The following is a 27,277-nucleotide window of genomic DNA, read 5'->3' on the forward strand; positions in this document are numbered from 1 at the left end:
TTTAAATATTTTGCTTTGACACATCCTTTTTGTGCGACACACCACAGTCTACAATGGTGGATAGACTCTAAATTTCAATCCCGTCATGATGAAGAAGATTAACATTGGACATAGTCTTTGAGGTGGTTCGGGCATCTGGTAAGGATGCCCCCTGGGTGCCTCCCTAGGGAGGTGTTCCAGGCACGTCCAGCTGGGAGGAGGCCTCGGGGAAGACCCAGGACTAGGTGGAGGGATTATATCTCCAACCTGGCCTGGGTACGCCTCGGGATCCCCCAGTCGGAGCTCGTTAATGTGGCTCGGGAAAGGGAAGTTTGGGGTCCCCTGCTGGAGCTGCTCCCCCCGCGACCCGACACCGGATAAGTGGACGAAGATGGATGGATAGTCTTTCAATGGAGTTCAAGTTTGGGTCAAGTTGATTATAGTGAGAGTGAACAGTGATTCAGTCAGTCAAACAGTCATTAGAATTAAGTTTAAATTGGGCCTGTCGCATGACCGCACAGTAAAACAAACTGAGGCTGATTGACAATTTTACACAGCAATAGACATACAGCTAAAACTAGGACAATAAAGGTGGACAAAGTTAAATCAAAAACAACTTCATGGACAGAGAGACAGTGCCGTAGGTTATCCACATACAAGAGAATGTGCTTTGGTGTTTCAGTGCATAGACAAGAAATGGCTAACAAGATTATTATATATATTTTTTTTTTAACAATCACTGCGGGCTCTGGATGGAAATGAACCTGATGTGTGTTTGTAATGTGTCACTAGCCGTCTGTCAGTACAACATGGGGTGATGTAGCATACAGGACATGACAGTCGGAATTTTACACTTTGATTTATTGATGGGGCGGCTGTGGCTCAGTGTTAGAGTGGTTGCCTGCCAATCGGAAGGTTGGTGATTCGATCCCTGGCCCTGCAGTCCCATGTCAAAGTGTCCTTGGGCAAGACACTGAACCCCGAGTTGCCCCCAATGCTGCGCATCGGAATGTAAATGTGTGCGAATGTTTATCTGATGAGCAGGTGGCACCTTGTGCGGCAGCCTCTGCCACAGTGTATGAATGTATGAATGGTGAATGGTTCCTGTACTATGTAAAAGCGCTTTGAGTAAGCGTTAAGACTAGAAAAGTGGTATATAAATACAGTCTATTTACATTACATTTAAAAAGTTAAAACGGATGAAAATCTGGAATTAGTGTCAGGACAACAGCCCACTCATGAATGACAGCGAGAATAAAGAGGTGATAGTGGACTTTGGGAAGCAACAGCCATTGCAACCGGTTTTAAATAGAACTGAACTTTTCAACATTTCAGGTATTTTCTATATACTATATTTTCTAAAATTAAGTTTTGATGGCACTGCTTGGTGTCACTTGAAGCAAAGATTTTACCCAATATTCCTGCTAAGCGGTGCCTTTTCCTTCGACTGACATGCATGGTACAGTAATGGCAACTCTCATTTTTATATGAAGTTGCATTCCAAAGTGTTGCCTGACAATATATTTAACATATCCAAAAACGCTGGCATCTCCAAGCTGGCAGCTCTCACTTGGTGAGCGCTCATCACTTTTGAGTCTGATTCACATAGTGACAGGTATCTGACAGAACACATTACCACAGGAGGAGGGTGAGACCACAGCAGTGACACACTCCCACTAGCGACATGTTTATTTATCCCTGCTGTCACGGCGGACTCAAAGGGAACCAAAGACATGGGTGGCCTCAACAATGGAGATCTGCAGGGCATGAAAGATTAGGCCTGGGGGCTTGACATGGGAGGAGCAGCAGACCTCAGGGCTATAGCCTGGGGGCAGGGCAGACAGGCGTAGCCGCACTGGAGTGCAAAGAGAAGGGCAGCCAATTCAATTTTCAATTACATTTTTATTTATAGTATCAATTCATAACAAGAGTTATCTCAAGACACTTTACAGATAGAGTAGGACTAGACCACATTCTGTAATTTACAAAGACCCAACAATTCCAGTAATTTCCCCCAAGAGCAAGCATTCAGTGCGACAGTGGTGAGGAAACTCCCTTTTAGGAAGAAACCTCGGACAGACCCAGGCTGTTGGTAGGCGGAGTCTGACGGTGCCAGTTGGGGGTGTGATGAACAGTGGCAATAATAGTCACAATAAAGATAATGGATCAGTGACTAGAAATAGTAGTTGTAGTAGTTCATGGCATAGCAGAGCACTGCAGGGCATAGCAGGACTTCACAGGACGTAGTAGGGCACTGCAGGGTGTAGCAGGACGTAGCAGGACGTAGCAGGATGCAGCAGGATGTAGCAGGACGTAACAGGGCGTAGCAGGATGTAGCAGGGCACTGTACAGCGTAACAGGTGTAACAGGGCATAGCAGGGTTCCAGCAGGACCACGAGACAGGCTGCAACCATGATTTAGGGGCCACCCTAATCAAGGATCAATCATGCTGGGTGAAAAGAAAACATATGGACTCCGGGGAATAAGCTCCCCAGAGCTAGGTTAGTAACAAGCATTTCTGGAACATGGAAGCACACAGATGGAAAGAGAGAGGAGAGAGAAGCTCAGTGTGTCAAAGGAAGTCCCCCGGCAGTCTAAAACTATAGCAGCATAATTAAGAGAGACAGGTTAAGGAGAGGAGCCTGGTCGGGCTAGAACTCTCGCCAACCGGATCGGGCTGTACTGGCCTGCCTCCCTCTACTTTGATTATATCATTGATTGTATGGTAGATGAATCTAACGATTATGAAGAGAAGCTGAGAAAAGAAGGGGTGCCGTGTCTGAAGCTATACACCCTCCCCGCCGGTCTAGGCAAACGCTGCAACTCCTCACTCCCTAACTATAAGCTTTATCGAAGAGGAGAGTTTTAAGTTTACTCTTAAATGTAGTGACGGTGTCTGCCCCCCAGACCCAGACTGGGAGCTGGTTCCACAGGAGAGGAGCCTGGCTCCCATTCTACTTTTAGAGACTCTAGGAACCACAAGTAACTCTACATTCTGGGAGCGCAGTGCTCTAGTGGGGCAATAAGGTACTATGAGCTCTTCAAGATATGATAGTGCTTGACCATTTAGAGCTTTGTAGGTTAGAAGACGGATTTTAAATTCAATCCTAGATTTTACAGGAAGCCAATGCAGAGAAGCTAATACAGGAGAAATATGATCTCTTTTCTTGGTTCTTGTCAGAACACGTGCTGCAGCATTCTGGATCAGCGGAGAGTCTTAAGGGTTTTATTTGAGCATCCTGATAGTAAGGAATTACAATACTCCAGCCTGGAAGTAACGAATGCATGGACTAGTTTTTCAGCATTGTTTTGAGATAGGATGTTCCTAATATTGGCAATGTTACGAAGGTGAAAAAAGGCTGTTCTTGAGGTTTGTTTTAAGTGGACGTTAAAGGATATATCCTGATCAAAAATGACTCCTAGATTTCTGATAGTAGTGCTGGAGGTCAGGGCAATACCATCCAGAGTAGCTACATCTTTGGATAATGAGGTTTGGAGGTGTTTAGGGCCCAGCACAATTACTTCAGTTTTGTCTGAGTTTAACATGAGAAAATTGTAGGTCATCCATGCTTTTATATTTTTGATGCATGCTTGGAGTTTAGTTAACTGACTGGTTTCGTCTGGCTTAATTGATAGGTATAAATGGGTGTCATCTGCATAACAATGAAAGTTAATTGAATGTTTCCTAATAATATTGCCTAGGGCAAGCATATACAAGGTGAATAGAATTGGTCCAAGCACTGAGCCTTGTGGAACGCCATGGCTAACTTTAGCGTACCTGGAGGATTTATCGTTAACATTAACAAATTGAGATTGATCAGATAAATAGGACTTAAACCAGCTTAGTGTGATTCCTTTAATGCCAACTAAGTATTCCAGTCTCTGTAACAGGATGGTATGGTCAATAGTGTCAAGTCCTTTGTCTGAAGCAGTTAGAAGGTCATTAGTAATTTTCAACAGTGCCTTCTCTGTGCTATGATGCTTTCTAAATCCTGACTGAAAGTCCTCGAATAAACTATTGCTATGTAGAAAATCACATACAATTGTTTAGCGACGACCTTCTCAAGGATTTTGGAGAGGAAGGGGAGATTAGAAATAGGTCTATAGTTGGCTAATCCCTCAGGACGAGGGTGGTTTTTTTCAGAATAGGTTTTATCACAGCTACTTTAAATGACTGCGGTACATAACCTGTTTATAAAGACATATTTATCATATCTAGTAATGAAGTGTTAACCACGGGTAACGCTTCTTTAAGTAGCCTCAATGGGATGGGGTCTAAGAGACAGATAGATGGTTCGATATTGTCCGCCTTACATTAAACGCTTTAAAGGTACAGTTAGAACCGTCCTTCTGTCAGCCTGGCTACAGTGCTGAAAAGAAACCTTGGGTTGTTCTTATTTTCTTCTATTAATGATGAGTAATAGTCTGCTCTGGCATTTCTGAGGGCCTTCCTATAGGTTTTTAAACTGTATTTATGTCATCGTCCATCGTGATGGCCAGGATCACGATGGAGAGCCACCATCGTGATGCCACGCCCCCCACCCTGTCAGACACACGCTAATCCTAGTGGACGGGAAATTGACAACTGCATCGGTCTTAAACTAGCAACTGGCTACATGCAACATATTTGTAGTGATACAGTTTCTCTCTCTCCCTGTCAGTATAGTAGCTCGCTCTACCTGGACTAGTAACGTATCAGCATGCGGTAACCATGCTCTGCTGCGCCTCAGCTTGGAAACAGTGGTTTTGAGGGAGAGAGAAAAGGCGTTAACGTGGAACGCTATCACACTTTCCTTTATCCTTTCATTGGACTGACTTTGTGGATGCTACTGTGTGTGTGCGTGAATCAATAAGTAAGTCTGATGACGATCATATGTAGGATTTATGAATGTACGTTAGCAACAGTAGGCTAATTCACAAGGGTGCTATTTTATGTGTGAGATAATACTGCGCCTCTGTTCATGTGCAGAGTTATGTTTCTGTTTATTGAATGCGTTATTCAGTGTTAATATAACCGAGAATGTAGTTTAAACTCAGTAATGATGGTATATTAGGTTATTATTGTCGCTCTGTTAAAGGCAAACGTTCCACTGTACCGTCGTCGCAGATCACGGACATCTGATTGAGTCTAGATTTTAAGGCACCGTAGTTAAGTGAAAGTAGGTTAAGTTGTAATTTACTGCCCCTACCAGTGGCAGCATGTAATACTGCCCCCCAATTTGGGAGGGACTAAGGTTAACATAAAGGGCCTCTTTTATATTAAGGCACGATATTGAGTTAAATGCTGTTGGAATATCTTCCTTAAATTTAGCTATAGCACTGTCAGATAGGCATATAGTGTAGAGGCTTTTATCTAATTTCGTATAGTCGGGTAGTAAGAACTCGAAATGGTCTGATAATAAAGGATTCTGCGGAAATACTATTAAATCTTCAATTTCGATGCCATATGCCAGCACAAGGTCGAGGGTGTGGTTAAAACAGTGAGTGGCCTTATGCACACTCTGACTAAAACCAATTGAATCTAGTAGTGAGTTGAAAGCAATACTAAGGCTGTCGTTGTCAATGTCCACATGGATATTAAAATCACCTACAATAAGTACTTTGTCTGATTTTAGGACTATACATGATAAAAACTCAGAATTCAGATAAAAATTCAGAATACGGACCTGGAGCTCGGTAAACAACAACAAATATAATTGGCTGTAATGTTTTCCATGTTGGATATTGAAGATTAAGGACAAGGCTTTCAAACGAGTTATAATTTAGTTTAGGATTAATTAACAGGCTTGAATCAATTATGGGTGCATCTCACCCTCCTCGGCCTGAGCCTCTAAGAATTTGAGAATTAATATGAGTGGGAGGAGTGGCTTCATTTAAACTAACATATTCTTCTTTGCACAGCCATGTTTCGGTAAGACAGAATAGATCAATTTGATAGCCCCTCTTTTTTTACCTTTTGATTTAACCGATCTGAGTCAGGGGACAGACACCGTGGTTATTAGACTTAGTGGTTGGGCGACTGCTCCAACGGAAGCACAGAGGAGCGCGTAGCACTGTACCTCTGATTACTAATAGCAAACTTGGATTGTCATGGTTTATGACCGAAAATAGACTCGGTCAGATTTTTTTATATGAGAGCGGCTCCGTCCAAGGTGGGATGAATGCCGTCTCTCCTAATCGGACAAGGCTTTCCACAGAACGCCCCGCAGTTATCTATGTAGCCCACATTATTAGCAGGGCACCACCCCAACAACTAGCGGTGCAAGGATGACATTGTCTTTGCATATGCACAAAGTGACTTAACATTCGTTTTAGTGATCTCCGATATGCGTAATCGGGTATCATTACCACCTACGTGAAGTATGATCTTACTGTATTTACGGTTATTTTTAGCCAGCAGTTTTAGATACGATTCCACATCGCCCGCTCTGGCCCCAGGGACGCACAAGACCGCGGTCGCTTTTCTTGTAGCTGCCAGGCTCTACATTTCGTTATATAGAGCTCTCAATAACCAGAGCTGGCTTCTCAGCAGGTGTGTCACTGAGGGTGGACAAAGTGTTAGAAAGGTGAAAATGCTCCGGTTTAGAGCGACCGCCGTCTTGTGCACTCCCCGGTTTAGAGCTAGTGCTACGCTTCTTTCGGACAGTCACCCACTCACCTCGCTATCTTTATCACTAAAGGAGGCAGAGGAATAGCTAAACATCTGACACAGAGCAAGAGAGAGCGAGAGGGAGAGCAATTAGCCATTGCTAATGGCTAAGCTAAAGTAGCTAACAGCGTTTTAACAATTGTGAGATCAGCGAGGAAGTCGCTGTAAGAGAAGAGAACTATAAGTGCGTGAGCATAACTGGTGTAGTTTAAATGCAATCCAGGCAAATAGCCGCTAAATTAAACAATAAAGCAGAGTTGACTAAGTTTTTGCTGGAGCAGCAAACTAGCTTCGTAACACGGGAACACAGAAAGTGAGAAATATGCTTACCATAAACGTCAGCGTCAGTCCCTGTCAGCTCTGAACTCTCGCCAGGGGGCGGAGTCACTGTGGAGGGTGAGCAAGAGGCTGTAGGTCGGGAAAGGCGGCTGGGCAAACGGAATACCTGGCTGCAGGTTGGGGCAGGGTGCTAGTCAGGCAAACCGCTGGATACCAGAGCAGGAGGCCGGCGACAGGATCAGGGCAGGAAGCTAGCCGACTGGGAGCCAGACAGGGGTGCAGGGCTCGAGGATAGCAGGTCTGGAATCAGGTTTGTTGCTAGCCAACAGAGATATAAGAGATGCAGAGGAGGCTGAAATAATTCTGCCAATCACAGGTAGCAACTTCACCAGTCAGAGCATGGTACAGCGTTCAGATGAGGCAGACAGGTACAGGTTACAGGGTTAAGGGTACAGGTTCAGATAGCTAGAAAGCCAAATTAGTCGAAAATAGAGAAGTCACGCCATCTGCAGTTGCTGAAAGGTTCAATAGCTGGCACACGATCATAGAACATGGAGATGATTGATTTGTTTCACAAAGGTGTTCACATTCGGCCTTGGGTCAGAATATATTTTATTACGAAACATAATATGTATTTTGGCCGCCATCCATTCGAGCATACCCAAAACATTCTGTCTGGCTGAGTACACCCAAATAGCACCTGAGCGGACACCATGTCTTTATTTTGCAGGGGTTGTGATGCTAAAAAAAAAATGTATCCACAGATTTACAGACGTCTCTTATACCATGTAAGTATTTGGGTCAGAGAGCATCAAATGATGAGCCTGGCGTTGCAATTCCACCGCTTGGCCACTATGTTGAATTTGCTTCAAAGCCCAGAGAACTACCTGGGAGCCTGGTCATACCCAATAGCTTCCATGGGATCAGATCACATGTCTAAGCCTTTATTTAATAGCCTTATGGAAAGCAAGGCACAGAGCAACATTGAACATCAGTAATGGGCAGATTATACTGTATACTGCAGGGCGGAAGAAGGAAAATGGAAACAGGTGATCAGGTGGGGGGGGGGGGAGGTCAGGTAATAGAATGGCAGGAAATGCTGAGGGCATCTGGTGGATGGATGGATGGGGAAGTAAGAGGTTTCTGAAGTTAAAGACAGAGAGGCAGAATGGGAAAGGCAGTACTGAGGCTGACTGTGACATCCTGCGTCTGATACTTTTTTTTTGTTTTCTCTTTTTTTCTATCCAGTAAATTTCTGCAGCCTGATTTCCAGACTTGTGTTTTGACAGAGCAGCATATCATGTAGCAAGGTGCCTCTGGCAATATATAAAAGCTCCTTTTTAATCTGAAATGTGTCCTTTTTTTGCTGGCATGTTGTACATCCAATGACACAGCTAAGTCCTTTCATGTGTATCAGTAGCACATTCTCTGGTGTTTGAACGATTATTTGCTAAGCTGTTGGAAAGTGGGAAAGGAAATCTTTTCATACAGACAAACATGAAATTTTGGCTACAGAAGTAAGTAGGGAGGAAGTGTCATTTTTCGTCCTGGTCTCTTCTTTTTAAACGTGTGGGATCACTGCTTCCTCGCTTTGTTCCGCTCAGGTGTGATTCATATGCTGCAGGCTCCTTAACAAACCTAGCAGTTGTTGGCATACAAACACAAAATGGTGGGCAGTCACAGCTGCTCTTTGCTGGTCAATGAGCATATTCAGAGTGACATCTAGATCAATACAGAGTGTACACTTCTCTGTGCCAGGTAAACTTCTTCAGAGCCCTTCAGGAGTTCTGGGGGGAGGTTTCAGCTCGTATTATCTGCTGTGAGTCTTAGTCTTAGTGAGCTGAAGGTTTCTTTTTCCCAGGATAATGTTTCTCTTCATATGGAATAGCATTTAAGATATTCTTTATAGTATAACATAGTCCCACTAAGTGGTATACAATTTCAAAAATGAGGAAATTAAACAACAAAATAAGTTGTTTGTAACTGCCCTCCAGAATGACACGCATTGGATAGAATGACATTTGGCAGTGCTTTCCAAAACTGTTACAAATCACTGATGAAAAGGGAATCAGTGTTATGATGTCTCAGAGTTATAATTAAGGTTTAGTTAGGTTACATTTAAGGAAAGAGCTTGGTTTATCAATAGAAAAAAACCTCTTGATTGGGATTAAAATAACTACTTTTATGGTGCATTATGGTTAGGGGACCTTCGTCAATGATTACAATAATAGCCACCTGGTTAAGTTTGGGGGGGGGGGGTTGGGGTCCTGAATCTTGTAGGTTTTTAAAATACCTTCAACTTTGTGTCATTTTCCTTCAGTCTCAATGGAGCAAAAGTTCTATTACTGGGGAAATATTGTCATCTATAGGTCTGCCATAACATTGTAATGTGAGTGTGTGTGTGTGTGTGTGTGTGTGTGTGTGTGTGTGTATGTGTGTGTGTGTGTTCCATTCAGTCGTGTCACCTCAGTGAGCAAGCTTGCTAGCTCACTAGCTTCTGGAGAGTGAGAGAAGTTAAGAAGAAAAGAGGAGCAAAGGAAAGCAGAGGTGCCAGGAGCAGATGTGAGAGAATATTGCATTTAATCTTTCTTGCATTATAACTAGGGGTGCACCGATCTGATATTAGGATCGAATATTGGCCCGATATTGAAAAAATAGCTTAAAAAAATTGTTTATTTATTTATTTTTCCTCCGTCGCAGCACCGGGACCCCTGTTAACTGTGTACCCTTCTCACTCATGGTAGTAACTTTATAACACAACAATTAATAACCCACAACTAACTCTCTTTAAAAGGATAAAACACCATAGCATATAACAATTTGTGACAAACCGTTTCTAACACTAAGAATTTTACATTTACAAATGTAGCTACACCGCCGAACGGCACACTGGCTAACATTACGGCTGCTAGCCTAGCTAGCCAGGTAGCATAACAGTCTGTTAAGCTGGGAGAGGCTCCGGTCGGTACTGCACATTCAAGAACCGAGAAGAAAGTTAGCTAGAGGGTGAAGAAAGACCGGAGATACACCAGAACAACGTGTGCTCGAGAGAGGAGCAGTCTGTTCCGAAGTTCTTTGTTTGTAAAAAATCTCACATAATTTAGCCACTGTTGTTGCCTGTGCTAACGTTACAGTGCTAACGTTAAAGACATGTCACTTCAAGCATGCAGCGGAGCAACATTATGAACGCAATCCACCTCCGGTCCCGCTACAGACCATTGAGAAGGACGGGTTCAGAGTAATGATTAAAACTCTGGATTTAAGATGTCTTGCCTGGCTGAAATACGTCCGCCAACCTGCTAACATTATTCAAACAGCAGGGAGGCTGACAGCGGAGCTACATTCAGTTGCCTATTACAACCACACTACAACAACCTAACTTACCTGTGGCCAAGGTAGTGTTTATACAACTAGCTAGCTTACAACTATTTAGTTTTGAAAGGGAAACAATGTTAAAGTTGTTCATTCAATTTGAGGTTATTTTACTACTTTGCAGTTTGCACAATAAAAATAGTTTAGCTTCTGTAACTGTTTCATGGATTCTCCTTCATATAAATTTATTGTAGAATGTCGTGGAGCCAAGCAAACCCTTAATCAAAGCTTAGTAAACATGATGACATCAACATGTATTTGTGTTCCCCTGACAGTAGAATAAGCCATTATAAACCTATATAAAGGTGGCCCATTATTGAAGGCCCATTATTATTTATTTAAATTTATTTTAAGAAGTTTGATTACATTATATTTTCGATTTGAATGCACAATTGTTTTTTTAAATAACAAATTAATAAGAATTCAATACATTACATCTATGTTATTTTGTCTTAGGAAAGTAATGTTTAGTTAGGAAGGTCTGGTGCCTTTAGTCTCTTCCACATGGTGGAAGGAAGGTATGAGGTGGAAGGTATACAGTTTATTATTAATTCAGCAAAGGTATTGGATCGGTATCGGGTATCGACAGATACACAAAGCCCTGGCATCGGTGTCGGGACTGAAAAAGTCGGATCGGTGCATCCCTAATCATAACTATAGGATCAGAAATCGTTGTACTTTTCTTTGTTTTATATTTTCTTCTTTCAGTGGAGAAAATTTCCAGGGATAAATGGGTGGAGATGAAAGAGTGAGAGAAGTTGAGAAGCAAATAGGAGGACCAGAGAACAGAGTAACCAAGAGTAGATCAAATGAAGTACCGTAAGGCTAGGAGAGAAATCTAATATAATTGAGTAAATGGTCTTTAGTTGGCTTAATATTGAAGTTAGAGTATTGAAGACTATATTTACTTGGCATTGTTGGGATCCCTGATTTGCAATTTCAGCAGCCCAGATTATTATGGCATTTGGATTCAAATGTAGCAGATTTGTCAGCTAAACATTCATTCTGTGAACTCCAGCATAGTATAACAAAAATAGCTTTGAAGATTAGTAATGCTGTTTATGCCAAATTCTTACCCTACCTATGTCATGTAACATAGTAAAAATAGTAACATCAGACAATGTTTGAACCCTTTTTAGGTGGCAGCAGTGAAAATGAGTCATCCTCAACATTTGCTGCGTTTTGGTTTCAGAATGATGAAGACAGGTGGAGATCAGTAGGCTCTACAGAATGATTTTTTTTTTTTCATGGCAACTGTCATGTTTTTTTGTCAAATGATATACAGATTTGTAGACATTTTGTTATCTCAAATTACTTAAAAAATAGAGCGTTACTGCTATAACCTAGGGGGTTAACCCCCTCCCTAGGTTTGGGCTGAGCAAGTATTGTCTGGTTGTCTGGCTGGGAATGACAATAAATGAACAGCTCTCTCCTTGCAAATCCTATGTTTTGCTTACCCATCCGTCCACCCTGACCTCCTCTCTCTGCAGACTTTGTGGATCTATAATCATTTTGTTAAACACCGATACTTTTGTCTTTCTTGGGAGGACAGTTTTCAAATTACTGTCAGTGAATTGGTTTTTATTACTTCAACAAACGTCCAGATGGGATTTTGCCTCCTAATTAATTCTTACTAACACTGTCAGAAATTAAGTATTTAGATTTGTATTACCTGCACTCTTGTGGCACAGCTATGGGCAGAGCTTTTGCCCCATCCTATGCTTGTCTTGTAATGGATACGAGAAATACATTAAAAATAATAATCGAAAAACCCGTTTGTGGAAACGATAGCCTGCCTTGATAGTGTGCTCATACTGAGAAGTAAGATAGGAGGGCTGACTGTCTTAATTTCATTATGGAACAACATGAAACCTTAATGAAACAGACTTAACAGTAATATTAAGGCTGCAACCTATCGCAAACCCTTAAGCAGAAACACAATTCTATGTAATATTATGAAATTGAATTCAGTTGGTCTGAAACTGTATTTGATCCTCACTGAAAACTAAACTCTCTACAAATTTCAACATGCAGTTCTCACAACTCAATTTCAGTTACCTGTATTTGTCCATGGTTTACTGAGACACACAGTTGCCATGGAAAAAAAAAATCATTCTGTAGAGCCTACATCCTATTTTGTATCTAACTGATCTCCACCTGTCTTCATCATTCTGAAAACCAAAACGCACAGCAAGAGGGTTCTGGCCCTTTCTGTGTATGGCGTTATATATGTGTCACATTCCTGAGCGAGTAATTGTATGTTTTGAGCGCAGAGAACTATATTTTGAAAGCACATTACATTACATTTTGAACAGAAATTTACACTCGCAAAAAATTATTTTGTTTGAGTAAACAAAAACCTATTTCGGGCACAATAAATGTAAGCTGCTGCGCTCCGGTCCTGTCTCCCTCGCTCTCAACCTCTTCTCTCTGCGCTCAACTCTAGAAACGCTCGCTCAGATTTTCACAGCGTTACAAGTGTGCCACAAAACCAACCAATCGCAGAATCAAAAGGTCAATTCTGATTGGCTGTTGGTCTCCAAATTGTATTGCAATATCAGGAAACAAAAATCTAGGAGGAACCGTCCTTTTTCAGTCAACACTTGTTGGCCTCCGGCAAATACCGTCTACAGTGGAGCTGTTCGACTAATGTTACTGGATTAAAACACATTTCGGTCAGTATTTTGTATTATTGACATAGCTATATCACAGAAATGTCTTAATATTTGTGTGTACTATAATGCCGTTGTTTTGTTTGACTCATATCTCCTTATGTTTGACTCATCCTTCACAAGCAATCTAGCTAGCTCACACACAGCAGCCGACATGTCATCTGAACAGGCCTCGCAGCACTGTAACTAGCTAAGTTAGGTCTCGCAATGCGAGACTGAACAGCAGTAGGCCTGTCACACTATAGCCACATGTAAGTAGTTTTTAATACTTTGGTTACATTACCGTATTTTATTAACCTGAATTATGTTGCTATATTAGCTTGCGAATGAGCTATCCGTTGCTAATGCTAATTTATCTCAAAAAGCAGAAACGTTAACTAACTACTGCCAAGATATGATTTCACGAGAGACCAGAGAGGTGTTATAAGACACGTCAAGTGTTGTCATCTGTCTTAAAATTAAATCATATCTTGGCAGTAATGTTCGTTAGCTACTGCTTTTTGACATAAATAAGCTAGCTAGCTAACGTTAGCAACGGATAGCTACTTTGCAAGTCAATTGAACCAACCTTAAAGAATTAAGGTTAATAAAACACCACATCGATGTAACCAGTATTACAAACTTCTTTTAAGTGGCTGTATTGTGACATTTTAGGTTTGTTCAGATGAAAATTTTGGATGCATAGACTGTATCCATGCTGGGCTAGCTAACGGTTATATTTCGACACCTGGATAAAATGCAACTAGTATGTGAATATAAGCATATTTCTTTTTGGTGATTAACATTTTTGTTGCTTTAAACAAAATACGAAACATACAGTTTACAACATGTACACATCCCCTCTGCAGTAGACCTCGGGTTGTCAACTTAGGTACACTTATTAAGACGAACATTATAATAACCATAACATTCAAGACAATATAATACAATAATAACAAAATAGACAACCTGTAAAGCAAATGCACATAGTATGTATATGTGATAACACCATAAGCACATAAGCACATACGCACATACGCCTCTCCACAGCATCTGGCTTCTTAGGAGCCCTCCAGAGAGCATAAGTGCTTTCCCCATTTTCTTATGTAGACATTCAATCTTGCAAACTGTTTATATGACGTTTTTTCAAACGCTGCCACTCAAGCCATCTCATTCCTGGACTGTAAAATGGATGGATGCAATACTTGTTCTTGTACTCCTCTACCTATGTAACGGTAAGTTTTAAATTTATTCTTTTGCAGTGGTGGAAAGTAACTAAGTACATTTACCTAAGTACTGGACGTTGGTGTGTGTGAAAGCAGGGCTGGTGGTGTTTGGGTGGGGGTCCTGCTCCTTTTTCCATCTGCCACAGACTTTGAAGTGGAAACCTTAAGACTCTTTTTGCTTACCACTACCAGACAAGTCAGTTGGCATCCGAGAGAGTTCCCCCTAATATATTCTTAAACCTTTTGGAATCGTTTTTTTTTTTTTTCCTTCCTCCAAATCTCATGAATAAAGCATAGGGCTCACTCAGCATCTGAGTGGCATGGAGGGTGGAGGCGGTGGCCAGGTCCCATCCATCACTGTCAACTTACACACACATGCACACACACCCAGGTTTGTCAGCAGCACACAAGGTGATAGGAGTGTGTTGGGATGGGGATACAGGGGATATAAGAGGGTACGTTTCTCTCAGGGAGGACAGAAAGGGAGCATTTAGTGGGAAAATATCTCGAGATATCATTTGGAATCAGATCAGCCACCTCAAAGGCTGCAGGCACCATCTCTGCAGGGCTGACACTGAAAAAAGAAACCGATTGAACGCTGAACTGTTGGTACAAAACTGCCTTTCCAGCTGCACTGGAGTTTTGCGGTGATTACAAAAATGACTCCGTAGCATACTGCGTTTTCTCAATATTTCAGATCAAAATTAGCTTTCTTACTATTTTTTTTTTTTTTTTTAAGAACTACAAGATGACAGTTTTCAGCTGTGTCAATTGCAAACTATCACAACTAATAAAGTGATTGGTTGAATTGATGTTCATCCACAGATGTTGACTACACTTACATTTTGTATTAGCAAAATAAGAGAAAAGCAGCAGCTAAAACAATGTGTTTGAGTCACTGCAGAAAGCCCTTCTAGGGTGATCTTGTGTAGGCCTGCATATGGGAGGAGGAATTGGAAATTTATACAAATGGCTGCTACACTGATTTATCATTGTTGATTAATCGCTGCAGCAGAGACAACTGCATCTGTGATTTAAGGTGTGGGAGAAGCAGGTGTTAAATTTGATGCTGCGCTGATATACATATCAGGCTCAAAGAGGGAGAGAGATGCTGTAGCACAAAGATGCGTCTTTGGTCCTTTTTAATTATCATTTTAGCAATAGTTTTCAGTCAATTACAGCTTTTCAGGGACAAAAAACAAAGAATATTGCGGCATTTAAAACACAGGTGCAAAGAGCACTTCACAGGCGTTTTGTATTCAGCAGAACAAAACCACAAGACTACATCATTTTCTTGACTTTCTTTCTTACCTCACTGCTGTACCTTATTTGACTGCATGAATCAGTATTTCTCCTGGATTTCAACAGCTCTGTCAGTGCAGTCCATTTTGATTTGTATCAGCAAGTTAAAGTTACACAGCACTTGTTTCATTATGGGCCCTATCTTGCACCTGGCATGGCGCAGCGCAAAGCCCGATGCAAGTGTCTTTGTAAGACCAACGCACTTGTCAGTTTCCCGTCCAGCGCCCAGATCGTTTAAATAGCAAATGCAACTGCGCCCATCTGTGCGCCCATTGGCGTGCTGGTCTTACAGGGAGGTGTGTTCAGGTGCATCCTTGGCGTATTGTTACGGGAAGTGATCGCGCCATTGACCAACGAAAACCTGGTCTAAAGCCAATAGCGCAGCATTTCATTGTTATTTTAACAGCGCATTAGTAAAATGCGCCTAGGCTCGTGCACAGCGCGCGCACGCACACTATGCTTGTTACACACACACAGAGAAGCACAGCAGCACACAAACATGCAAAAGATTACAAATGAAAAATATTACAATCTGAAATAGTATTATGATCTGCTCGAGCGCTTTCACTTCACGCACGATCAGATCAGTTTCTTCTCCTGAGAATCTCTCCTTCCAGCTTAGCAAATTCGCCATCATAATAGCCATGCGCCAAGGTACAAATGTGCCTTTTAAAGAGAATGGGAGATGACACTCTGATTTCTTTATTGAATCTTACGCCCAAAACACACCTATGATTAATTAATTGGATTTTGTACACGCCCGAAACGCGCATGGGCCAGGCGCTTCACGCCATGCGCTTGGATCGTTACAATAGGGCCCTATATTTTTGCAGCAATCATGTCAAAGGAGATTTGATTTTAACATCCTTTCCAATATGTTTAGAAAATTGAAGAACCAAAAAAAGTTGTATTCAATTGCAGTAGGCATCATACAGTAAATCTGCCCCTAACTTTTACTGCTTCATTACTATATCTACTATTTATATAAACTTGGTGAATCCAAGATGGCTCTTCCTCCTGGAAGGCTAATGCCTTTCTGGCACCCAGCTTGGTTGGTTTGATTATGTCTAGTTTATACTTTGTTCATGTTACAGGTGGTTAGGATAAATGGTAATTTGGGCATTTTTCAACCTGGACCCTATTTCCCATGAATCTATGTCTAAGTGACGAATTTGAACTAAATTGTTTGAAATTGGTCGTCAGCCGTGAACCGGGCTGCAATGTAATCCTATAGGGCAAATGTGCGCCATCTATTTCCTTCCAGTGAAAGTGCTGTTTTTGCCACTGACAGGCTCAGATTATTATTCTAAGTGTCTGACAACATTATAGAAAGGATCCGTATAGAAATACTTTTTTTTTTTTAAAAGAAGATTTTTGTTTAAGATTTTTGTTTAACATGAAACAGACCCAAAATCGGCATCACTTAGTCTTGCATTGGCCGACCTTCCTCCACAGTGTCGCGAGGAGGGTCTGGTGAGTCCACACAGCATTCTGGGATTGTAGAAATACGTGCTCTGGTTTATTGGCATTTCTTTAAACCAATCACAATCGTCTTTTGCTAAGCTAACCGGCGTGCTAAGTGCTCTACGGAGCAACGTCTCCTCTGCAAAATAGCCTCGGGAAGGAACTTTTTTGTTTTTTGTTGGAACACCTGTACGTTTACAAGTTGTTTTAGTTGTGCAACAGAAAACTTAGATTGGACAGATAGTCTGGCTAGCTGTCTGGATTTACCTTGCAGAGATCTGAGAAAAGGTTAACCATAGTCCTCATAAATCCACTCAGCCTCCAACTGAGAGAGAAGACGTAGATGTGACGTGAGCAACTTGTCTGAGAGTTGTAAGTCTTCTGGTAGCTGTGCCAAGAGAAATCTCAATCATTCCCAATCTTGCAGAGACGGAGAGTGTAGGTATATGTAAGGAGATAACATGGGCACAGGCTAATTATTGCTAACTAAAATGCTAGTTAACATTAGTAATTAAACTTACACTAAAACAGTTAATGTTAGTCAAAACTGCCTGCAAGCTTCTCCTGTACTATACAGTAATTCCTCTACTATGCAACAGTAAGTCGCTTGGTTATGATACAATCATTAGCCTATTTTTACAAAAACGGCTGCTACGGAGCCATAACATGAGATACAAGGTAATGGAGCCTTTTATAAATTGTCGTGTTTCTTTAGAAATAAACAATGGACAAATAAAGTCTTTAAACGCTTCAGATGTAAAGTTATTCGCTCTCAAAATGACGTCAAAATGAATGTCAGTCAATGGAATGCGAACGGCGGATGAGTGGTTGTTAGCATCAAAATGGCGCCATAGGAGCTATGGGTTGTTGACAGACGCTTACCCCCTTGATAATTCCCTCTTCTGAAGAGTCCATAATTTTTTTTACCCTTATTGTCCTCCTTGGCTACTAGCAACTGTGTGGAGGAGGGGTGGGGGCTGTGCGCGATCACTAAATGCTTGTATCATGTGGACGCGCCAACAGTTTTGTTGTCATTACTTAGAGTTCCCCAAAGGGGGGAGGGGCAGAAACTACGCACTATAGCTTTAAGTTCTGTGGCTGATGTATAGTTTAGGAGTGCTGTTAGGTTAAAGTCCATAAAATCAATGTTATACAGAACCAAGAAGCTTTCACTGGTGTCATAATTTGCCCATTTTTTTTTTTTTTTAGCAAGAACATGGAGGGTGTGAAAGCACTACAGAGCAGCATAAGTTCTCTCTATCGAGGCAAAAGCAGCCAGCGTGGCTGCTGACAAAGGCTGGCTGGGGGAGCCTACATGGACCACTTGGCAAATAAAAGAGAAAGGACACAGACCCACTGAAGTGGCCAGGGCGAGGTGTGTTGTTCTGCTTTTACACGGACTCCTGTTCTGCCCTTTCGTCTCTTTACCAGGGCTGTACGACTGCAGCTTTACATGTGGAGAAAGGCCAAGAGCTTGTCTACTCGACAACTGCAGCCTGTTTCTAGCTTCCCCCGAATATATTAATGCGTAAGACTACACAAGTCAGTGATGCTCAGTAACAATGTCTGACCTTACAAAACATTGAATCATCTCATATCTTGACCTATGGGTCATGACCGAAAGAACGAGATCCAGGTGTACAAGCGGCCAAAATGGGTTTTCTGAGGAGGGTGGCTGGCGTCTCCCTTAGAGATAGGGTGAGAAGCTCAGTCATCCGTGAGGAGCTCGGAGTAGAGCCGCTGCTCCTTTTGCGTCGAAAGGAGCCAGTTGACAGTGGAGTGACTGCTACTGTCTTCATGCTGGATAAACTTTGTTTTCCTCTCATGATCAAATAACTTTGGAAACCTGCCTGGATCGCTCATCTCTTTTTTTTTTTCTTCTTTAACTATTTGATTTTTATTTCGTTTTTATTGAGCAAATCTGAAATGTCCCCAAATAGTGTCTGCTCAATAGAAATCTCATTACATTTGCTGTGGAGTTGCTCTAATCTATAGAACAATAACCTCTGTGCTGAAGCAGCAGAGCACACATTGACAATGTAATATTGCTCTTCCTCTCGGACCAGATGAATTTATTTTATCGTGATCCTTATTCAAACAGCCAATTGCAGTTTGACCTTTCTCCACTGAGTGTTGGGGGGGGAGGGGGGGGGCTTAGTGCATTAACTTATGAGTCTGCTCAGCATTGAGTCAAGTAAGATCACTTGCTTATCTCTGTCTTTTCTTTTCATTTCCATTAGCAAACCTTTTCACACATTCAGTTAGTGCTTTCTAATTTGGCCTCCATTTTAAAAGACTGCCTTCATTTAGCAGGGAAGCTAAAATGAGCAGAATGCCTGCCTTGTATGCTGTTAATAGTGAATGTGATTACAACTCAGCACTGTGCAGAGAAAATTTGATAGAATTTTTTTTTTTCTGTTATTTTGATTAGTCCATTAGATATAGTCTATTTAAAAGCCAGATTGGCCTGGAGTCTCGTGAATATCTCACTGTGTGTTTGAATATTCTCTTACATATATTATTCTTAACTAGGTCACCATTATTTGAAAATCGCTCTCCTTTTCAAAACGCTGTAAGAAAAGACTATAATCCTTCAAGTTGTGCTTAGTAAGCTAACGTGTGGCCACCTCTATGAAATAGCAGATAAAACCATAATTGAAGTATGCCGTCTGAGCGTCTTTTTAATCCCTGCTCTTAACTTTAGCTGTAAATTCTGGCAAGTTATTAACACCTCAGTCTACCATCTGAGACTTTTTTTCATCTTAACAAAAGGACACTGGAAACCATTATAGCAAACCAATCCTTTACAGGAACAGGTATGTGAACCAATTCTTGTTGAAGGCCGTCTGCTGCATTCCAGACTGGCTAAGAGGATAATAGAGATAAGATAAAACTTTATTGTCTCTTTACACAGAAAATGTTCTTGCATCTGTATGGTCACCCAACAACACCAGACACACCTTTCCTCACTCACTCACTCACTCACTCTCACACACACACCAAATCCAAACATGTAATATTAACGATGTGGCTTTTAGATAGGTGATTGAGTTGAAAATGTGTTTTATGCTGTCAAGTTGTATCCAAATGTTTGAGTTGCATATGTTGCAGCAGTCTGCCGACGCAGTTAATGCCACAGCCTCAGAGGTCGGACCGTGGCCCAAATTAAAAAGAAATGGTCCGATATTAAAGTTGATGCAAAAAAAACGCCTAGCGCTACACAGAGAAAGTGTTTTTGCCATTGGACATCAGAGCTGACCCCTCTTGAAGTGGGACAGGCACGGCATGCATTTCTGTAACGTTGGGCCCAAAACAGAACGAAGAGCCAACAGGACGGCTTGAGGCAGTCGGAACCGGCTTATAAGCTACTCGTCCTCGTTCGTCAGCAAGTCTTCTTGCCGTCTGTGTCTCCCAACAGTGCAAAACCAGCCATTGTGCGTCATTACACATGGCATGCCTTTTTATACCCATTAATTAGATTGTGTCTAAAAAGCTACAGGTGTCAGAATGAATCTTCTGCACAAGGAGCATGTAATGAGCAAAACGTTTATCGCTGCCTTGAAGTCGATTAGGCAGTGGTTATGGTTATGGTTATGTTTAGGGTTAATGTTAAGGTTAGGTGCCTTGAAGTCAATGGTCGCAGCACTGCCTGGAAGGAGACGTTGGGGCTTTCTATTGCACCTTTCGCAATGGTTAAAACATGCTTTAGGCCTACAATAAAACAAACATTTAATACATACTAAAAAGATCTACAGCCATAAAAACTGTATATGCTGTACTGTAACTGTATCATACTGTATATGATGACCATATTTTGGTGAATGTCTTTTTTTGAATATATGCTAGTACCTCGTTTTTATTTTGTCAGTTTTTCACTGCAGATCGATCAAACAGGTGTTTGTTTAGGCTATTAATTGTAAGAATGGCTTTGTGAATTCTTCATATTATTAATGATATTAATATATGAATAATATTTTATAATATTTTGTGTGTCATGTATTTTCCGCAATGGTCTCAGTTTCATGTGTTTTTTATTCATCTGCCGTCGGTGTCGCCGTTTCTCATTTCACCCGTTTCTGTGTGTACACCTGAGTCAGTGTGCGTGGAGGACCGCACATTTTCCCATCAAGTTTACTTTAAAAAAATCCCAATTCTTGCTTAGAGAGCGGCGTGCGCCTTCTTTTGTGTGTACGCCATGTTTAAAAATGAGGCCCCAGAGCACAGAGGCAAAGCGCAGTACAGGTATACATAATCATGGTGGGTTTAAGTATTCCATGGGACACGAACACCAACCCATAAGTGAGCCTGTAGAGATTGCCTATAAGAGACATGACAACACAATTAATGCAGTAATTCATGAGAACGATTCGCAAAATGGTACACAGAAAGAGAAAAGCAGTGTTAGAATAGAGAATAGAATGCCTTTTATTGTCACTATACACATGTACAATGCGATTAAAAGCAACTCCTTTTCCAGTGCCAACATGTACGTAAAATCGACAACAACATGAAATAAAATAAGTAATGCAAAAAAGGGGGGTTAGGTGCACAGTTGTGAGACGCTATATACATATGGTTCTATATACAGTGTGATATGCAGTCTGGGTTATTGCACATTATTTGAATATTGCCCAATAGTGATGATCATATTCAATGAGTAATGGATATTGGACAATGAGAGTAATTATATTGCACAGTAATGGAATTGCACAGTATTATCAATAGTATTAAATATGTAAATATTGCAAAGTAGGCAGGGAGAAGAAAGTTCGGGGGTCGGGGTGTTAGACTGTGAAGTCAGTGTGGTTATGGCTTTCGGAAAAAAACTGTTCTTGAATCTGTTAGTCCTTGTTCTGATGCACCTGTAGCGCCTCCCTGAGGGCAACAGGTTAAACAGATCAAAGCCAAGGTGGGAGCTGTCCTTGCCACGATGGTGAGAAGAAAAAATGCTTTTATGCTCCTTTGTGTACTTATTTCACATATTTGTTGTGTCTAAATAGAGAGAAATGAACACACACACACAAGCAGGCAGACAGAGGTGCAGGCTATAGTCTAGTCTATGTCAATGTCTTGTCAAATGTCAAGACAGTGGGAATATAAACCATCAGCATAAGCTGCGTGTGATTAGAAAAGAGCAGAGGAGCAGAAACGGGTCTTCTGGCGTGAACAGCCAGGCTGCTGAAACCGTTGATCAATTGATGCACGACAGTTCTTTGCAGAGGACAGAGATACCAAAAGAGGACAGAGATCCCGGTGTGTAAGAATCAGTTTGTTCATCTAAACAGGAAGCTTTGTGATGTGAACGAATGCTCAGGGTTTAATGGTGACTTGCCCTTTATAACAAACATGTAATTGTATCGACAACTGGTGCGGAGGAGAGCACTGTGTGCAGGAAATTGCATTTTTCAGCATGAGAGAAATTTCTGGTGAGATGGATGGTCCGCTGCAGTGGAATTAGTATTTCATTGTGTAGGTAGGAAATGACAAACTGCAAGTGAGTGTAGTTATCTTGAGCAAGGATGTTTATTCTCCCCAAGATGCATAAAACCAGTGGGTGGCAGATTTAATCTCCAACCATAGACTGTTTCTTCTTTGTCTGACGTGCTTTATGGGTGGAAAATGAGACAAGAATTAATGCTCCTGGGAGCCAACTGTGATTAATACCTCCTACGAGCTATACTTGAAATTGGTCAACTTTGGAATTTGCATTGTAGATCAGGAACCCTCCTTTAAACAATGGATTTTTGTCTCGCAGACACCTTCACAGTTCATTACCAGCCAAATCAAATGCAAAAAACATCCATCTCAGTTGAGACATAGTGACATTACTAAACTCTACTCTACTACTACGCCTAAGGCTTACCAACTCGATGCTTTTCAGTTTCTTTTTGGAATACAGTTAGTATACACGTAGGATGATTCATGCTGACTTGCATCAAGAGGACTTGTGGCAAAGCTGTTTTACATATTCAAATATTATTTGTCTTCATTTCTTGTGACTACCGCTTTCATACCCTGGCTTTGTGGCGCTCCTCATAGCACTGTTGTAGAAGAAAGAGGCCGAAGGATGACACCACGTACAATCTAGATTAATGACAGGAATCAAGCAGTAGTTTCATCAGCGGCAGGCCACATCAATCACCTCACGTTAGCCAAGACTAATGACAGGCTAGGAAAACATCTTGATAATGAACTTTATAATGATGGATGATGTCAAAGATCGTAACGGGAAGAAAAAAAAACAGGACTTAGATCATGTTTCTTTGCAAAGGCATCAGAGGGAAGGCCATGGAAGGAAGAGTGAGAAGAAATGTGTGCAGGGGTGGTGGGTGGCAGGTTGACTTCTACTCAAGCATGGCATGGGATGTTTACTTTCAGTTTTGCATAGTTTTGTATTTTATATGCCATGTTAATCAATTCTGACAAGAGAGTCTTCGATGATCCAAATGAGGCCAGGATCCACATGGCAGCATTAGTTAGCCCTGCTCATCTAAACAAGGCCAAGGTAAAGCTTTTTGTGATAAGGAAATACCCAAGTCTGTAATACAATTAGATTTCTATTGCTGTTTTATTGATGTAATGTAAAACTTTGTTTTACTTGTTACGTTTGATCTCAAACTCTGCATATAGGCTGCCATTGCCATGGGAAATCATGCCTTTCCTTAAAGAAAAAAAGACAACAAGCAGGAAGAGATCCCTCACCAATCCGGTGGTCACAAACCGAGTGAACAGCGAGAAACATCGGGAACCACAATGCCCTCAATCAGGTTTGTTCTTCACTATACCACGATTGCTATATTCTAAGAATAAAGATCATTTATTAAATAGTTATTTTGGTGGGTACCAGTATGATAAGATGGGAGTTAAAGATACCACTTTGACAAAATGTTGTTGCAATGCAAGTTTTGTGAAACGTTTTCAAACTAAATAATACAATCAAAAGCATAACATAATATTAGGCTAACGATTTTTGTCATTCAACATTCAATCTATTTGCAAACACCCCTAAAGGGAATAAGAGTAATCAGAGAAAGTCATCTTTCATCTGTCAGTACCAGGCAGCAGTCTGATCACTTTCATGTCTCTTCTGATTGTGTTTGGTCCAACCTTTTCCCAAAGCGACTAAAGGGTCACTGTGCACAAAGTAAATTCCTTATTTTAATTTACAGATGGCCAGACAATGAAATTGCTTTTCTGCTCTTTTACAAGAGCTGATGTTTCAATTTACACTTTCGCTTTCTCTTTCTGCCCACACATGAATGTTGATGCCCCGCCACTAACCTAGATGTTAGTGTCTATTAATGACTTCCTGTAACTTCTACGTTTTTTCAACTCTGACTGTATTCAATTTAAGATGTGTTTCCTTTTTTCGATCTACATAACCCACTCTGCAAATGATGTGTAACACCCCAGCAGTTATCCCCCTCTTAACATGAGCTGTGGCTTTAACTAACCTGCAGAGCCGCTGTAAATCATTCTCGTATCTCCCACTCTGAGTGACCATGGTTCCTCACTAATGGCCAGTCATTCCTGCAGGCTGTTCTTCATTTTTATCGCCCTATTCCAAGGTGTTGTATTATTTTGTTCTGTCAAGACACTGACCCGATTATTCATGATAATGAGGATGTTACTCTCACTGCACATATACAGACGCTTGTTACCCGCAGAGCACTTAATCTTGTTTAAGGACGATTTTCTATTTTGCAATTGAATTAAATAGCTTTGCAACCCATATACCTGAGGTGCTTTTCCCTTCATTTGAACATACACAAATCAAATCTTTCAGAGTGATAACGAATGACAAGTGTCTTTAGCTTTTGTCCATGCACTGAATGAAATTTTAACATAGATTAAAAGAAAAGAGGTACAAGCCTATTGTAGAGGAATTGCTTCACAGGACCAGAGGCCTGTACTAGGATCAGGGGTTATAGCGAGGTAACTTCAGGTTTAACTTGAGCCGCATGTTGCCAGTGCGCACTGTGCAAAAGAGTCATGACTTACAGGGACTGTATTCGGTGGTCAGTGTAAAACCTATTTTGTTAATTTTGCCATATCAGCACCCATACATTTTTATTTCTCAATAATTTGTACAAAATGAACTGAAAGTGTCTGCTCTGTAGCATGCAACAGCAACAAAAGCGCAGCACAGAGTAGCAAGAGTCACGTCGAGAGTAAGGAGAGTTGACCGACAAGATGACTGCAGAAGATTTTGTGTTTTCAGTATGTCAGAATGACAATTTGCCTTCAGCACATCCCATGAAGGGAGGCCAAAGAAGAAATGCAAATCATCTGACCATTATGGTTGTAGTCAGTGGCAACTCGAGTCACTGAATGACTTTGACAACCATGAGTAAAATACTGCCTCTAAAAAAAAAAACTTGTACCTCAGAGTGACATTAAAAGATTGACGTCTGAAACATAGTACGACCAGCGCATCTTTTTGAATTACAAAGACAATGTAATCAAAGTCATGGAAGAATGGCTTTATCTCTTTGAAACCACCCATCTGCTCGACCACACAGAGAAACTGATGTGAGTTCCTGTCCAAACCAAATTGGTGAACCAAATTGAGGAGAAGGGCAGGAACATCAAAGTTTCTTGTGAGCAAGGGAATCACAGGAGTTACTACAGACCCATTAAAACTCATCCAGGGCCGAATGGAGTACCTTGCAGTGGTGTTGTTGCCAACGAGTCTCAAGCACTATAGGGAAATTCCCCAGTAAAACCACATTTCACTAATTTAGTAAACTGTGATTCAGCCCAACATCTAGCAATCCCTATGTGAGAGTTTATTTACCCTCTGCTCATTCTGTCTCAGCCCGGTCTCATGGCAGTTCGTGATATGGTTACGTTATTTAATCTATTAAGTCGTGGACAGGACACGTAAATGTCGTTTTTTTCGTGTGGCAATTACGAATTTTAAAGCAATGTATTTCAATGGGAAGTATATTTCGTGATCACCCAACCGATGACGGTAGCAAGTAGTATCGATAAGGCGAAAGTGCGCGCAGGGAGGTTGGTCGGGGTGGTGGATGGGTCAAAAAACACAGGACTTTCACCCCGGAGACCCGTGTGTTGCAGTTCCTTTCCCCGTTCTTCTTTTCCAAACCACAACCGTCCTGTTATTGTGGCGTTTCATTTCCCTGTTGTGGCGTTTCATTTCCCCGTTGTTGTGTGCCACTGCGCCCGGGGATCACGTCCCGCGAGTGGCGGCCCGTCTCGTTGTTGTGGCCGGCGTGTGGCGTTTCGTTTCCCCGTTGTTGTGTGCCCCTGCGCCCGGGGATCGCGTCCTGCAAGTGGCGGACCGTCCCGTCAAAATCTTGACCTGTACACAAATTAATAAATCAAAATAACGTGACTATTTCACGACCTGGCGTGAGACCGGGTTGTTCTGTCTATACCTCTCAGAGCAGAGATGTCAATCACTGTCTCATATGTTTTGCAGATGAAAAAAGACACAAGATGTCAGTGAACGACGTCCCAGTAAAAGACATCATCTGTCCTCATGTTGCTGTCGGCTATATGTCCAGCCTCTTCTATGTGCTGAACATCATGTACCCCAGGGGAGCAGCACTGATTCTGGAGTTTACCCAAATATATGTTTTGACAATGTTCTTTGTCCATTTAAAGGGCAACTTTTATGTAGCATTTTCAGGTTAATAACTGTATTTTGTGTTTGTACTAGAATATGTTTACATACTTTAATGTTTATTTTTCTCATACTGCCCATGGCTGCTGTACCTGTATTCACCCTCTGTATGGGTCTCTTTAAACCCGCCTCCTGACAAAGCCCGGTCTGCTCTGAATGGCCAGAGTGTTTCCTGGAATCTGCGCTTCACTCCGTGCCTAGCTGTTTCGCTAGTATCAGCTGGAGCTACTGCAACAGAGTATATAACAGGACTTTGTACCGTGAAAAATCACCAATAAAGGCTTCTAAACCAAATACTACACAACCGGACATGTCCCAACCAACATTGGCCGCCAAGATTAGCTACAGCTATGTGGCGTCAGCACGCAGCTAGTTAATATTTAACAGTAGGTTAACGTTAGATTATGAAACGAAGCAGCACGTTCTACCGTCAGATAAAAGACAGATAAAGGCTTCTGAACCAAACACTGCCCAGTCGGACATGTTTCAGCAGTAATGCGACCCAAATTTTTACTGCCTTTAGCATGTAGCTACTATAGTTAGCAGTGGAAACTAATGGAATATAGCAGCACTTTCTACAGTCAAAAATATATAGGAGATAAAGGCTTTTAACCAAATACTCCATAACCAGAAATGTTTCAGGAGTAATGTGACCCGAAATTTAACCACACTGTTTACTGCCGTAGCATGTAGCTGCATGCGACAA

General features: G+C 41.5%; 1 long non-coding RNA gene across 1 annotated transcript in view; it reads left to right on the forward strand.

The window, feature by feature from the left end:
* The window catches only part of LOC120556894, a 67,843-nt gene extending 40,911 nt beyond the window's left edge, over window positions 1-26,932 (forward strand). The window contains exons 2-3 of the long non-coding RNA XR_005638909.1: window positions 23,553-23,689; window positions 26,368-26,932. This is a non-coding gene — a long non-coding RNA (uncharacterized LOC120556894). The remainder of the gene's footprint in view (window positions 1-23,552; window positions 23,690-26,367) is intronic.
* The last annotated feature ends 345 nt before the right edge of the window (window positions 26,933-27,277 follow it).

This window comes from Perca fluviatilis, chromosome 4 (genome assembly GCF_010015445.1).
Source record: "Perca fluviatilis chromosome 4, GENO_Pfluv_1.0, whole genome shotgun sequence".
Taxonomy (NCBI): Eukaryota; Metazoa; Chordata; class Actinopteri; order Perciformes; family Percidae; genus Perca; species Perca fluviatilis.